Raw genomic sequence first — 16,188 nt, 5'->3', positions numbered from 1 at the left:
TGCCCAACGAAGCAACAGGCCTTCCCTTCTTCTTTTCTGTTAGATCTTCCTGCTGTTGACTTCGATAGATATTTTTAATTCAGTCCTTCCCGCCCCACTACATGGATAGCAATGTTCTTTTCTCAAACAACGTTTCCTTGTTTAGGTTTGAAGAAAAACAGTAGGTGCTAGAAGGATAGCCCTGACCTGGATGGGTCAGGCTAGCTTGATCTTGCCAGATCTCAGAGGTTAAGCAGGGTTAGTCCTGGTTAGTACTTGGATGGGAGACCACCAAGGAATACCAGGGTTGCTAGGCAGAGGAAGGCAATGGCAAACCACCTCTGAACGTCTCTTGCCTTGAAAACCCCTATGGGGCCGCCATAACTCACCTGTGACTTGATGACACTTTACACGCACACTAAAAGTAACGTAACATAGGTTAGGAAATGACTACCACATGCTTTACCATGGGTTAACAACATTCTCACTTGGTGCTCAGTGCCAAGGAAGATGGAAGCACTCTAGAAGACAAACTGTAGCCCCGCCACCCATTTGGGAGAAGACCTGTGCCTCCCATAACACAATGCGCATTCTGATGAAGGCTGCCAATGTGTATTTCCATCCACAGGAATGGGCTGACAGTAGGGTTGCCAACCTCCAGGTAATAGCAGGAGATGTCCTGCTATTACAACTGAACTCCAGCCAACAGAGATCAGTTCCCTTGAAAAAAACGGCTGCTTTGGCAATTGGACTCTATGGCATTGACGTCCTTCCCCTCCCCAAACCCCGCCCTCCTCAGGCCCCGCCCAAAAAACCTCCCGCTGATGGTGAAGAGGGACCTGGTCACCCTAGTTGGCGGAGTCTAGGGAGCAAGGAATCTGCAATCTTGATTAGAAAACCTTTATTATTAAAGTTAGGGGCCAAGCTACCAGGTAGGTTTTTTTGTGACAACTCGCTTTCCCTGCAGCCAAACAAAGGAAAAGTGAATCAAGTCATGTAGTTTAGTCCTTTAAAATGACTTTTGGTTCAGGGAACATCAAGACCTAATTCCCTTTTTGGGGGTAGCAGTTTCTACTTCAGCAGCTGCACACACACACACACCCAATTCCAGAACATGTCAGAGAGAGCCTGACACCACCCGAAACCAGACCAGCGACCACCGCTTGTCGTCGGTAGTATACCACTGCACATCCGCTTACACTGGCTTTGAATAACCTCCCTCCGGCTCCAGAAATTAACACCTGGGACAGTTAATAAAAGACAAGCAAGTGAGATTTTCTATTTGCTCCCCCAAATAAAAAAAGCATTACCCTAATTTCAACATGTGCATTATGTTAAAAACGGGTGCCCCAGCGAGCGTTATGGCATTTTTATCTTAGCTAAAAGACACAATTACTTTGTTTACTGCAAGCATGCATTTCCTCCGTACACCCTCCCCCCATGGCTTATGCATTACGGCTTGGGGAGCGGAGGCCTAATACGATCTGCATCTCTTTATGCTAATAAACCCCACCCCCTAGCCCCCATCCCATTTCCATAGACAACGCCATAAAGCAGAAACACCAAAATGGAAAATCTAATGGAAGCATCACGCAGGTTGTGAAGGAAGCCAATCAACCTTAAAACAGCCGAGATAGATCTCATCCAGCAGCCCATTCATTCTTTATAGAAAAGCGATGAAAATATTCTTAGGTGAACCAGATTTATATAAAAAAAAAAAAAAAGAGGGGGGGAATAGCTTGTGCTCTCTCCCTCTCCCTCTCTGAAAGGTTGTAAAGCACCGAATTCTTTTGATTTATGAAGGAAACAAACCAACACGTTAAGCAAAACAGCTCAGGCTGCCAGGGTCCTATTCCCCTCTTCCCCCAGCTCCGCCAGAAATTCCTTTATTAACCTGCACCAGGCACTACCGGTGAGCAGAACCAGCGGGGCAGGGTGTATAAATCATTAAAATTACGCTGTGAAATGGCTCCGATCCCTGTGCTAGCCGGGAGACCTTCCCGCGCAATGGGGGCTTGGGGCCTGGAATTGGTTGCGATGAAATGTAGTCCATCACGCTCCGAAGCCGACGCTTCCCGGTAGTTTTCCCTTCCGCTTCTCTTTTCTGTTTCTTGCCTCGGCTGGGCCAGCCACACCAACAGAAACGCAGGGCGATTTCCCATACAACACATTTTTTTTTGGGGGGGGGGAGGTCACACGCCCTCCAAACATTTCACAGATGGAAATGGGGAAATGCTTGCAATGCGGAAACCTACCTGTTCTCACGCCAAAGGGTCACTGCCTGTGCACCCCCCTCCTATACAACACACACTTCCTAGTGCTGGAGACTATTCCCCACTACTGCTGTGATCCTCTTCTCCGCATTTGCTTCAGGTGCAAGGTGAAGCAGTAAACTGACCGTCACATTTTTTCATTTTAATTTAAAGAGTGTTTTAATAGAATGTTTCGTCTCATGATGGAACCCCGGGATTGTCTTATTATAAGGAAAGGTGTGGACATTTCCAATCAAGTTTGCTTTCTAGACAGAAGGAAGGCAATGTGCTTGACATGTTCACATGTGGGTGTGAGTTTTATCTAGGGAGGGGCTATGGCTCAGTGCCAGTCCCCCTGCTTTGCCCGCAGAAGGTCCTGTGTTCAAGCTCCAGCTTCTCCAATTAAGGTTGCAAATGATAGGAAAGGCCTTTCCCCACCACTATCACTTAGGACACACTAGTTGTACAACAATGGTTAGATGTGTTTTGTACATTCAGTTAATAAAGGCTATAGAGTCATTGACAGGACATTCACTTGATATCCAGATAGTCTTGGTTTCAAACATCACAGGTAGACAGAGGTCTATAAAATTATGCACGGTTTGGAGAGAGAGTGGCAGGGAGAAGCTTTTCTCCCTCTCTCATAATACTAGAACGTGGGGGTCATCTGCTGAAGCTGGAGGGTGAGAGATTCAAAACTGATAAAAGGAAGCATTTCTTCACACAATGCATCATTAAATTGTGGAACTCCCTGCCCCAGGATGTGGTGATGGCTGCCAACTTGGAGGGCTTGAAGAGGAGAGTGGACATGTTCGTGGAGGAGAGAGCTACCCATGGCTACTAGTCAAAATGAATACTAGTCATGATGCAGACCTGTTTTCTCCAGGATCAGATGAGCATGCCGAATATATTAGGTGCTGTGAAACACAGGTGGGAGAATGCTGCTGCAGTCGTCTTGCTTGTGGGCTTCCCAGAGGCACCAGGTTGGCCACTATGTGAACAGACTGCTGGACTTGATGAGCCTTGGTCTGATCCAACAGGGCTTTTCTTATGTTGTTATGTAGCAGATGCTGGTAAGGGCCCTAGATACAGACCAGTAGCCACTGTGATGGCAGCAAGCCTACATTAATCGCTGCTAATGCCTACATTCATCGCTGCTCTCCTTCCCTGGAGGGTTTTAAGAAGAGGCTCGATGGCCATCTGTCAGCAATGCTGATTCTATGACCTTAGGCAGATCACGAGAGAGAGGGCATCTTGACCATCTTCTGGGCACGGAGCAGGGTCACTGGGGGTGCAGGGGAAGGTAGTTGCGAATTCCCTGCATTGGGCAGGGGGTTGGACTAGATGACCCTGGTGGTCCCTTCCAACTCCAAGATTCTATTCTATGAAACTGAACTTCTAGAGACCTGGGGGCTGACAAAAATGTCTAGAGGGCACCTCCACACACAAGAATCTGCCCCAACGATTAAACAGGCATGGTGCTTTGCTACGGAAAGGTACCAGGAGATTTGGCTAAGTAGAGCATATGTGCCAAGGATCATTGTTTGCACACCCATGCTGCCCTACACATTATACTCTGCTCAAGGCTCTTCTCCATCTGCCATATGCCGTATCAATTTGCTCTGCAGTAGTCTTCTGCAGCCTTTGCAAACAGGCATGTTAGCAAACCAACCATGAAGAAATTCTTTTTTTTTTTTTTTTTAAGAAAAATCCCATAATGGGTCAGGTGGTACCTAAAACTCAAACATTCTGAAATTTGAGCATTCTGTGTAGGTAAGTTACAAAGGGATGGAAGCAAGGGTGTTCAGTGCTCACGAGTGTGCATTTATAGGAGTGCGCTCTAGACTCGAGATTAATCCACCCACATGCGGACACATGCTCCACTCAGACATTTAAACTCTAGGAATCAAGAGAGTGACATTTCACTTCTGCATGCTAGTAAAAAGGTAAAGATCCCCTGTGCAAGCACTGGGTCAATTCCTGACCCATGGGGTGACGTCACATCCCAATGTTTACTAGGCAGACTTTGTTTACGGGGTGGTTTGCCAGTGCCTTGCCCAGTCATCTTCCCTTTACCCCCAGCAAGCTGGGTACTCATTTTACCGACCTCGGAAGGATGGAAGGCAGAGTCAACCTTGAGCCGGCTACCTGAAACCGACTTCCGTCGGGATCGAACTCAGGTCGTGAGCAGAGCTTGGACTGCAGTACTTCTGCATATCCCCCCCCCCCCAATGAAGTGTTCCCTCCATTTCCCCCAAAGGCAAGACAGGGGCCAATACCACCAAACCACAGGGACAATTAGGAGATTGCATGCCAACACTCAGGTACAAAATATATATCAAATGTTCATTGCTTTAGATCCCCCCCCCATGTAATACAAAAATAAAGCCGGTGAAGTAAGTATCCAGAGGGGTCTACAATAGGAAGGGGGGGATGAGCAGAAATTGCCAATTTAGTCAACATCCCATCCTTCATTACTGTGGTCAAAACTGGGAGATAACTCCGGTATCATCTCGAGCAGAGAGAACGCACGCCGGAAAGAGGGGCTGTCATTTTAAAACCCTGTTACGGAATTCGGTAATGACATCCATAAACCCAAGCCAAGCCTGGTGGGGTTCCCCGGCTAGAAGTCTCCCCCGCAAACATGCCCGTGCATGCTCAAAGAAAGGGGCGGGGAAGAAAACTTTTCACAAGCCTTCTGTCGGCACTACGCCTATAGCGCCCTGGTCACTGCCGGCATAGTTAACCCCCCCCAATGCGCCCGTTTGCTCTTTAAGCAGCCATTTGGCATAATAATAAAGATTAGAAGAATAGGCTGGCGATGCATACTCAGGGCCCGGTGCATTACACAATAATGACATTCTGAACGGAAATAAATGAAGCCCCTGCAGTGCTATTCTGTCAGCTTTGGAAAGTAAATAACTTTGCTTCTGACAAGAGAGAGAGAGAGAGAGAGAGAGAGGGTTCTCCCCCCTTCTTCTTCTTCTCCTTCCGTACTGGCTCCTCCCGCCCCACAGCATTAATTGAGTGCTGCAGCCATGTTAAACCCAAAGGCGGGATTCGTGCTGGAGTGATGAGATGGGAAGCCATTCAGGATCTTTAAAATGCTTCAGCAGATCTCTACAGAAATAGACAGTTTCTGCACATCCTCTCTCTTGAGCTCCGTACAGATGTTATGCTCAATGGGAGGCGGCCTGAGGTCATGCTCGACGCTCTGGTGAGCCCAACCACCATGTACCTGCGTAGAATCATAGAGTTGGAAGGGACCACCAGGGTCATCTAGTCCAACCCCCTGCACAATGCAGGAAATTCATAACTACCACCCCACACCCCCAGTGACCCCTACTCCATGCCCAGAACATGGCCAAGATGCCCTCCCTCTCATCATCAGCCTAAGGTCATAGGATCAGCCTTGCTGACAGATGGCCATCTAACCTCTTCTTAAAAACCTCCAGGGAAGGAGAGCTCACCACCTCCTGAGGAAGCCTGTTCCACCGAGGAACAGCTCTGTTAGAAAGTTCTTCCTAATGTCTAGAGTAGTTAGGTGTATAATCACACAACATGAGATTGACTTGTAGAATTCAGGCCACAAGACATAGACAGGGCCAGGAGGACTGGAGAAAGTCATGCGGGGTAGGCCCATCAAAGACTGTTAGTCCTAATGGCTAAATTCAACCATGTTCAGAGGTGGTACACATGGATTGCACAATTGGTGCCTATGGACATTTGGGTCATAAGATCATAAGAAGAGCCATGCTGTATCAGAACAAAGGCCCACCCACTTCAGCATCCCACAGCCGCCAAGCCAATGCCTCCAGAAAGGCTACGAACATAACCAGTTGTTGGCTGCCAGGAGTGGGAATTCGGAGATATATTGCCTCTGAACATGGAGGTTCTGTTTATCTACCATGGTTAATAGCTCTATTTGGTGTGCATGGCTCATCTATAACCGGATTCCTTGACCTGGAATCCTTTCAATTTCTTGAAATATACTGCAATTCCTTTCAATATAGGCAACTCTCCATCACAACAATGGTGCTACTTAGCAATTTTAATGAATGCCATTTAGCATGCATTTAGATATTATTGAGCATTATTTCTGCATTCTTTACAACAGCCTTGTAGGTTGTTGCTTTCTTTAAACAGCAGTTGAGAGCTAGAAGTACAGCGACTCAGTTAGAGTGAATATACCCAGATTTTGCTGGATGTTTTGCATTTCCAAATTGCACGGTTTTGATTCCAAAGTGAACTAGAGATTTTCTCTAGTATTCCATTTCTGTAATTTCCAAATCTTGCGCGCACGCGCACACACACACACACTCAACATGAGCTTTCAGTTCCTCAAGTTTATTTGCCTTATTTTCCCCTCTGCTATATTTTTTGAACACATGAACACATGAAGCTGCCTTATACTGAATCAGACCCTTGGTCCATCCAAGTCAGTATTGTCCACTCAGACTGGCAGCAGCTCTCCAGGGTCTCAGGCAGAGGTCTTTCTCATCACCTACTTGCCTAGTCCCTTTAACTGGAGATCCCAGGGACTGAACCCGGGACCTTTTGCATGCCAAGTAGATACTCTACCACTGAGCCATAGCCCCTCTCCTAAAAGGTTAAGAATACATGAACACATGAAGCTGCCTTATACTGAATCAGACCCTTGATCCATCCACGTCACTATTATCTGCTCAGACTGGCAGCGGCTCTCCAGGGTCTTAGGCAGAGGTCTTTCCCATCACCTACTTGGCCGGTCCCTTTAACTGGAGATGCCAGGGATTGAATCCTGGACTTTCTGCATGCCAAGCAGATGCTCTACCACTGAGCCACAGCCCCTCTCCATGTGTTCATGGATAAACTATTGCAAAAGAACATAAGAAGAGCCCTGCTAAATCAGACCAGTGGTCCAGCATCCTATTTCACACAGTAGCCAACCAATTGCCCTGGAAGACAACAAAGCTTTGAAGTCAAGGCCTTCCCCTGATGGAAGTTCCTCCTGGAACTAGGATTCAGTATACTGCCTCTGAACATGGAAGTTATCTTTAGTCATCATGCCAAGTAGCCACTGATAGGCCTCTCCTCCATGAATCTGTCTAACTCCCTTTTAAAGCCATCTATGCTTGTGTTCATTACTACCGCTACTGGCAGTGAATTCCAAAGTTTAATTACTCATTGAGTAAAGAAGTATTTCCTTAATGTGATTATATGAGCAGCGGCATCAGGCTTCTATTTGTTGTTAACCATATTACGACTTTCCTGGGGGAGGATCAGCAAATCGTCTTTTATCCCATTTACACGTGTGTTATTCCTGTTGCCTCTGAATTTTAAGCCTGTTGGTTTAATGCAAAGAAAGAGACAAACAGAAGGATCAAGATGTTGTAAAAAAAACCACCCCACTGGAAGGAAGCAGACAGACTGGTTGAGACCACAGCTTCACCTCGCTCAGTGTGAGTGGTAGTGACCTTCCGGGGTCTCAGATCATTTCTAGCCCTGAGAACCTTTAAATTAGGGTTGCCAGCTTCCAGGTGGGGGCTAGAGATCTCCTGGAATGACAACTGATCTCCGGGCAACAGAGATCAGGCCACTTTGGAAAGAAGAACAACAGTGGGTTTTTATATGCCGACTTTCTCTACCACTTAAGGCAGAATCAAATCTTCCCTTCCCCTCCCCACAACAGACACCCTGTGCGGTGGGTGAGGCTGAGAGAGAGTGACAAGCCCAAGGTCCCCCAGCTGGCTTTGTGTGTAGGAGTGGGGAAACAAATCCAGTTCACCAGATTAGCCTCCGCCGCTCATGTAGAAGAGTGGGGAATCAAACCCAGTTCCCCAGATCAGAGCCTACCGCTCCAAACCACTGCTCTTAACCATTACACCACTCTGGCTGGAAAGTGGACTCTATGGCATTATACCTCTATGAAGTCCCTCCCCTCCTCAAGCTCCACCTCCCCCCCCCAAAATCTCCAGGTATTCCCCAACCTGGAGCTGTCAACCCTACTTTGAATGGAGATGCCAGGGATCTGAATCAGGGCCTTCTGTTTGCAAAGGTGATCCCACCCCCCAAAATGACACCGGCATCCTGAGGAAGTTCCATGGATCTCCCACACAGCACAGGAATGTGTTCTTCCTCATGAAATTCACGGGGTGGGTGCAAATGACCCAAGTGGAAAGTGAAGGCGAAGATTGCAAAATTGTAGAAATGTATTTGATGCTTCCGGGGGAGTAAATGAGAACACTGAGGGAACAGATGACAAGGGTCTCTCAGGACGAGTAGACCGAACGCTCCTGACTTTAATTCAGATTTAAATCCATCACACACAAAAATTGGAAGGAAGCAGCAAACCATGAAGGACCAGCCACTTTTCCATTTCCCCAAATACCATTGAGGCTCTATAGACAAAACTCCAATGACTCTGCTGAAAATCTCTTTCCAAACTTGGCCAAGTCCAAGGAAGAATGACCAGCCAACCATTCTGCCTGCAATTCTAACGCTGATTGAAGCCTGCCCATTCCCCACACCTTCCCTTCCCCTCCCCACAACAGACACCCTGTGAGGTAGGTGGGGCTGAGAGAGCTCTAAGAGAGCTGTGACTTTCCCATGGTCACCCAGCTGGCTTCGTGTGTTGGAGTGGGGAAACAAATCCAGTCCACCCGATTAGCCTCCGCCGCTCATGTGGACGAGTGGGGAATCAAACCCGGTTTTCCAGCTCAGAGTCCACCGCTCCAAACCACCGCCCTTAACCACAACACCACGCTGGCTCCCCGCTGGATCTATTCCAAATCAAGAGTCCTTGACCTGTCCTCCCCAATTTTCTTCACTTTCCAAAGCAAACACTGTGTCGTCGTCCCCCCCCCCCCCAAAAAAAAACCCTGGTCTCTATTATCCTTCCCCTCTCCTCTCTTTTTCCAACTGCAAAGCTTTAAAGAAAGAGCGATATAACACTACACTTAACTCTTACGCTACACTGCACTTAACACTACACTTAACTCCTCTTTGCTTTTGTGGGCAACTGACCCCACTTGATACAGCCTGAGTCCAACCCCCGAACGAGCTGGCATTCAGAATGAGAAGCACAGGGCTCTCTCGAGCTTTGCTTGCCGCTTCCCCGAGAGGGAAGGGGTGGGTGGGAAATCTGAAGGGGTCCAAGAGCAAATTAAAAAAAAAAGGTTTAATTTACATTTAACACCCAAACTTTCCCTTTGCTCCAGAGGAAGAGCTTTCAAACATGAACCCTGAGGTCTATCGATGAACATAAAACCACCTTGCTTTCATTAATTAAAGCAAACAGCGAGCCGGGACGTTGCTTGCTAGGTTTGCATTAACGGTTATCTGAGCCACCCACACCTTGGAGGGTTACTGCTCCTTGGTATGATGAGGTTTCCTAAGAGCTCTGCAGTGCCCCCTTAGTACCAAATGCATTAACCCGACAGAGAGCCCAGGGCAGCGATTTCCTCTCTCCCCCTTTCAGACTAGTGCAATTTGTCTGACAAAATATGGTGATTTTTTCTTTAACATATGAAGCTGCCTTCTACTGAATCAGACCCTTGGTCCATCCAAGTCAGTATTGTCTACTCAGATCAGCAGCGGCTCCCCAGGGTCTCAGGTCTTTCCCATCACCTACTTGCCTAGTCCCTTTAAGTGGAGATGCCGGGGATTGAACCTGGGACCTTCTGCATGCCAAATAGATGCTCTATCATTGAGCCACAGCCCCCAACTTTCAATCTACTTTCAATGCACTCCGGAGTCTCTATGGTGCCTGGCTACGGCGGAGCCTTCCCTATGTCCCTTCTCCCTTTCTCCAAAGATATAAGGGTGGAGGAATCCACACACCCTTATCAACGATTCTGATCTCAATCGAAGCACGCTTATTCCACATGAAGCTGCCTTATACTGAATCAGACCATCAAGTTCCATCAAAGTCAGTATTGTCTACTCAGACCAGCAGCAGCTCTCCAGGGTCTCAGGCAGGGGTCTTTCACATCACCTTCCTGCCCGGTCCCTTTAACTGGAGATGCCAGGGATTGAACCTGGGACCGTCTGCGTGCCAAGCAGATGCTCTACCACTGAGCCACAGCCTACAGATAAGAACTAAACAAGAAGTCTACTTTTTCTTGGGGGAAGCTGGGCAGGTTAAATGAGTCAGAAACCTGGGGGGGGGAGACAAAGCAAACACCATGACTGCCCTCAGTCCTTGAGCCGCTGGACAATTATTTTAAGGTCCAGCTTGGGAGGGGTCGAAACAAAGCAGATGGCAAGTGAGCATCACTCGTACAGACTCTTTTCCACTCATGAGGGCATAACAAGCGTTTTGCTGGATCTCACGTGAGAATCACCATGAAATAAGAAGCCCTGTGAATGAACATGGCCCAAAGGTGCAGCATCCATAAAGAAACTGATGCTTAAGCTAAAATGCTAACCCCTTGCAGCAGGGATTTATATCAACAGAGGAAAGGACACAGTCATTGAACGGGAAAACTCACCCAGCGCTTAAATGAACTTTTGACAAAAAGACGTTAACAGTTGCCAACAAAGTCCACCTCAAGAAGGAAGTGTGGAGGATTTTGAACTCCTCATCTCCATCTTGCTCCGCACATGCATGAGGTCCCACATGGCACGATACAATTCCCACATCCAAGGAGCTTTGACCAGACTACCAACATGTTCCATCGCTACTCATGATACAACCATGAACTGAAAACCAAAGTGAACACAACTGATGGCTCTGGAGATCTAAACAGGCTCCAAGGCTCTTGTGCGTGCCTCTACTCAGCTCTTTTTAGAACCCAACCTTCTACTCTTCACATTCATCTCGCCCTCATGAAGGCCTTGAATGACAATTCAGTTTCCTGCATGCCTAGAGGTTGTTGTTTTTTCCTGGACGGATAAATACGATCAGATTTTTAGATGGTCGTCCAAAACGCTGCCCCACAACATGCTGACAACTGAATGGCAAATTGTCTTCATGGCCCACAGCATCAAAGTATTTAGAATATGAAATGGATAACAGAATATGTACATACATGCTGATGGTAACTCAATTTTTTTTTAAATTGAGACAGTTCAGAAGAAGAAGAAGAAGAAGAAGAAGAAGAAGAAGAAGAAGAAGAGTCGGTTTTTATATGCCGACTTTCTCTACCACTGAAGGAAGAATCAAACCGGCTTACAATCACCTTCCCTTCCCCTCTCCACAACAGACACCCTGTAGGTGGGGCTGAGAGAGCTGTGACTAGCCCAAGATCAGCTGGCTTCGTGTGTAGGAGTGGGGAAACAAATCCAGTTCACCAGATTAGCCACCGCCGCTCATGTGGAGGAGAGGGGAATCAAACCCGGCTCTCCAGATCAGAGTCCACAGCTCCACCGTTCAAGCAGGATTCTCAGACAAGCCACAATCATTTCCAGTGAGCCCTCTAATGTGATCAAATATTTCTGTGCAGCCTGTCTCCCCCCTTACACAAAGTAGTTACTTCAGCCAATGCTAGCAACTCTTTCAACGGCTGAGGCTTCATCAGTACATGGATTGGGTCAGGTCTCTTCAACAGCAGAGGAGGGGGTTGCTACTCTTTTGCATAGGAATTGGGAAGCCCATATGTGGTTCCGTAAGCGGCTGATCCATCCCACCAGTCTTTATGCATCCTCCCTTTAATCTCTTTTTCTAGTCCTGCGATTGACAAAAACAACGACGACAAAAAAAGAAAGAATGCAAGCTCATAGCTTGGTAGTAGAACATTTGCTGCCCCATATGGAAAGACTCGGATCTCCCAATCTCAAACTTTGGAGAAGAGCTGCCAGTCAGAGGAAACTATGTTGAGCTAGATGGACAGATGGTCTGACTCAGTATAAGGCTGGTTCATATGTAATGTGTGTGTGTGAAGTGCCGTCAAGTCGTTTCCGACTCATGGCGACCCTATGAATCAGTGTCCTCCAAAGTGTCCTGTATTTGACAGCCTTGCTCAGATCTTGCAAATTGAGAGCCATGGCTTCCTTTATAGAGTCCATCCATCTCTTGTTGGGTCTTCCTCTTTTCCTGCTGCCCTCAACTTTTCCTAGCATGACGGTCTTTTCCAGTGACTCTTGTCTTCTCATAATATGGCCAAAGTACGACAGCCTCAGTTTGGTCATTTTAGCTTCTTGGGTCAGTTCAGGCTTGATTTGTTCTAAAACCCACTGATTTGTTTTTTGGGTGGTCCACGGTATCAGTAACACTCTCCTCCAGCACCACATCAAAGGAATCTACTTTCTTCCTATCAGCTTTCTTCATTGTCCAGCTCTTACACCCATACATAGTAATAGGGAATACAATGACATGAATTAACCCTCCTATGTAATAGGAGGGCCAATACCTCATTAGCCCCCAAAGTAAGAGAGCATTTCATCTTGCTAAATAAAGCAATTGGGGAGAGAGTCGATAGTTCAATGGCTAAGCACAGGATTTGCATGGAGAAGATCCCAGATTCAATAGCAGCTACAGTTAAGAGAACTTATGTAGGGAGCGTTGGGTGAGTCCTGCCACCCGAAGATCTGGGGAACCTCTGCCAAACGTAGGGTGCTTTGGCACAGCGTAATGGTCCCTTCAAGGTGGCATCATATTTTCAGTTTAAGATGCTATGAATGTAAGAAAGTTGCTTCCAATCGAGATATGCTTCCCTCCCTCCTGGAAACAAAAGCTGTATCAAAACCCGATTGTCTGCCTTTATGATTATTATTTCACTGGGCAACGCGAGGGGGAAGAGGTCGTTCTCTGCCACAAAGAGCTTACACAACAGCAATCAAGGGGTGGGCATAATAGGGACTGTGGCCTATACTACTGTATTGCTGCCTATCACTGGAAGTGTGCTCTCACCAGGCAGTTTCCCCACCATTTAAAGTGTCATGTTTAAATGTGCACGCTTTGTTTCAGGTTTGTCTCAGCTCTGTTTTAGGTTTTCCACTTGTTTTCAGATCTCTGTGGTCCAAACCTTATTGCGCTGTTCACTGGGTGTTCCATCCCATTGACTGAGCTTGGCTTACAAGTGATGTGAGAGACCCCTGCCTGAGACCCTGGAGAGCCGCTGCCAGTCTGAGTAGACAATACTGACTTGGATGGACCAAGGGGGGTTTGGTTCAGTAGAAGGCAGCTTCATGTGTTCATGTTTTTTTTAGAGGGGCTGTGACTCAGTTTGTAGAGCATCTGCTTGGCATGCAGAAGGTCCCAGGTTCAATCCCTGGCATCTCCAGTTAAAGGGACTAGGGAAGTAGGTGATGTGAAAGACCTCTACCTGAGACCCTGGAGAGCCGCTGCCAGTCTGAGTAGACAATACTGACTTGGATGGACCAAGGGGGGTTTGGTTCAGTAGAAGGCAGCTTCATGTGTTCATGTTTTTTTTAGAGGGGCTGTGACTCAGTTTGTAGAGCATCTGCTTGGCATGCAGAAGGTCCCAGGTTCAATCCCTGGCATCTCCAGTTAAAGGGACTAGGGAAGTAGGTGATGTGAAAGACCTCTATCTGAGACCCTGGAGAGCCGCTGCCAGTCTGAGTAGACAATACTGACTTGGATGGACCAAGGGGGGTTTGGTTCAGTAGAAGGCAGCTTCATGTGTTCATGTTTTTTTTAGAGGGGCTGTGACTCAGTTTGTAGAGCATCTGCTTGGCATGCAGAAGGTCCCAGGTTCAATCCCTGGCATCTCCAGTTAAAGGGACTAGGGAAGTAGGTGATGTGAGAGACCTCTTCCTGAGACCCTGGAGAGCCGCTGCCGGTCTCAGTAGACAATACTGACTTGGATGGACCAAGGGTCTGATTCAGTATAAGGCAGCTTCATGTGTTCATGTGTACACGATCCACCCTGAGTCTCAGCAAGAATGGTGGACTACAAATAATGTAAATAAATTATTAAGTAGAGATGAAATGGAGATACAGATGGCATTTGCACATATTGAAGCTGTTAGCGATGAGGAGGGCTTGGGTAAGTCCAAGACTTCACAGAAGAAGGGGCTTTGCACTTAGGAGAACAGGCTGCAGCCTTTCAGGTTTCGTCTTTCCCCTGAGGAACATCCCATCAAATTTCCAATTTATGCAGGAGACACTTCAGTGACACCACCGGGAAGGAAACCATGTGACATAACGGCACCAGATCCTGATGAAAGCATCATCCATTAGGGAAGGATGACTCAGATCAACTTGGTGGGAAACTCAGCCCTTGCAAGAAAATAGCCAGAACGTTAGAAGGCATCTGCAACTTTATGGTTGTCGCCCCCACCTATCTATATGTGCTGGGATAGGGAGGCAAAGCCCTTAAAAGAGAAATAAAACCTTTCCAGTGTGAAAATGGGAACCGCCACCTGCGCTGCGAACTACTTTCTAGTTAAAGACAAAGCAGGTTGATATTGAAGTTTCGGTTCAATTGCTTTCGATCTGCCGGTGTCCAGCATGAGAAATGGCTCCATTTAAGAGGAATTACCCTTTGAACAAATCACTTCACTATTTAAAACAAACCACATGCATCATCATTAAGTGGGGGGGGGGAGGAATTTACCAATCTCATGATATCGACAACGGTGCGTCTGTGCGATGAAAACGGAATTGTGTACGGATCTGCAACATCCTATGGATTCTGGCAACCTTTAGGTCTGTACGTAGGGATAGGCAGGTTTCTCAACTCAAAATGCCCGGTTGTGTTTATATAAATCCCTGCTGCAAGAGGTTAGCATTCAGTTCTAAAAAACAAGCATGATGGAATCATGACTTGCAGTATCTCAGTCAAGTGACATCGATCTTTTCAGGCTCAGTTTGTGTGATTTGGTTTCGTGTGTTGGCTTTCCAAAGTCAGATCAATCTAGGATGTCAAAATTATCTGAAAGGATAGTGCTCAGAGAAACATGGACACACCTAGAGACGCCAGATAACTGTTTCACAAACAAAAAGCACCACAGTTTGCAGCTTGGTCTGTTTTTTAAAGGGATTCTGAGGAGCTGGGGCACATTTTAAGGAGATCTGGGACATTTGGGAAGGAGGGATGCTACCAATCTTTTGACAGAGATGTGGGGCGATGAAGGGACATTCAGCTTTCACACACCCGCACCAAATTTTAGAAATGCATTCTCACTTCATGATCGATCAGCTTTCAGCTCCAAAGTCAATGTCTCTACTGGACAGTCAAGTGTACAATTCTAAAGCTGAAGAGCATCTTTGGAAGACGAAGACCTCTCTGGGTTCACTTTATATTTTGGAGTATGCATGACTTGCTTCAGAGTAACCTTTAACACGATCAAGCAGATAATTCAACACACCCTTCCCACCCACCCCCATTCAACCTTTTAATAAAGATTTTGCCCCCTATTCATTCGTAATAAAAGCAGGGCCTACCAAACAGGCTTCTGAATTTAACCATTTCATCAGCTGAGCTTGCCGGCACCTCCGTAAATGGTTGTGTAGACCGGAAAACCCTCTTTTTTTCCCATCAAAGCTACATTTTAAACATCTTTAAAGAATTCTTGTATCACATGAGTGAGACGTACCTTCCCGTTAGTGGAGAGAAAGCAATTTCGTCACCGTCTTTTTAGTCAACATCTTTTAAAAGTATTTCAGTGAATTCATAAAGAACCAATTAACCCTACAGGTTCATTTTTTTTAATCAAGTAATCAAAATGGCAAATAAAAGCAAAAAAAAACACATTTCATAAAGTGGCATAAAACGCCTATTCGTCCTTGTGTGTAGTGTTGTTAAAAGAGATCGTACTGCATGTGTAAAGGGGGGGGGCTTTTTCCCACTTAAGAAGAAAGGAAAAAAATAACTCACCTTCTAAAAACCCACATGACTGATATCAGTATGAACATGTGGTACCAATTTTACAATATCTAGGGAGGGGATAAACGTGTAAGCTGTACGGTATGACAATCTCTCAAAAGACTGGAGAGCAGAGCTGGGGGTGGAAATAATTGTGAGCTTGTCATAAGATCAACCAGATCACCAGCATGAAGCCAGTAGAAAAC

The 16,188-nt window shown here is 46.6% G+C and overlaps 1 protein-coding gene across 20 annotated transcripts in view; it reads right to left on the bottom strand.

Annotated features, from left to right (window-relative positions):
* The window catches only part of RBFOX1 (RNA binding fox-1 homolog 1), a 1,240,357-nt gene that overhangs the window by 285,995 nt on the left and 938,174 nt on the right, over positions 1 to 16,188 (bottom strand). The gene's annotated exons all lie outside the window — the stretch shown is intronic.

The sequence above is a fragment of the Euleptes europaea genome, chromosome 21 (genome assembly GCF_029931775.1).
Source record: "Euleptes europaea isolate rEulEur1 chromosome 21, rEulEur1.hap1, whole genome shotgun sequence".
Taxonomy (NCBI): Eukaryota; Metazoa; Chordata; class Lepidosauria; order Squamata; family Sphaerodactylidae; genus Euleptes; species Euleptes europaea.
The sequence above is the reverse complement of the archived record's forward strand: the minus strand, read 5'-3'. Positions and strand labels throughout refer to the sequence as shown.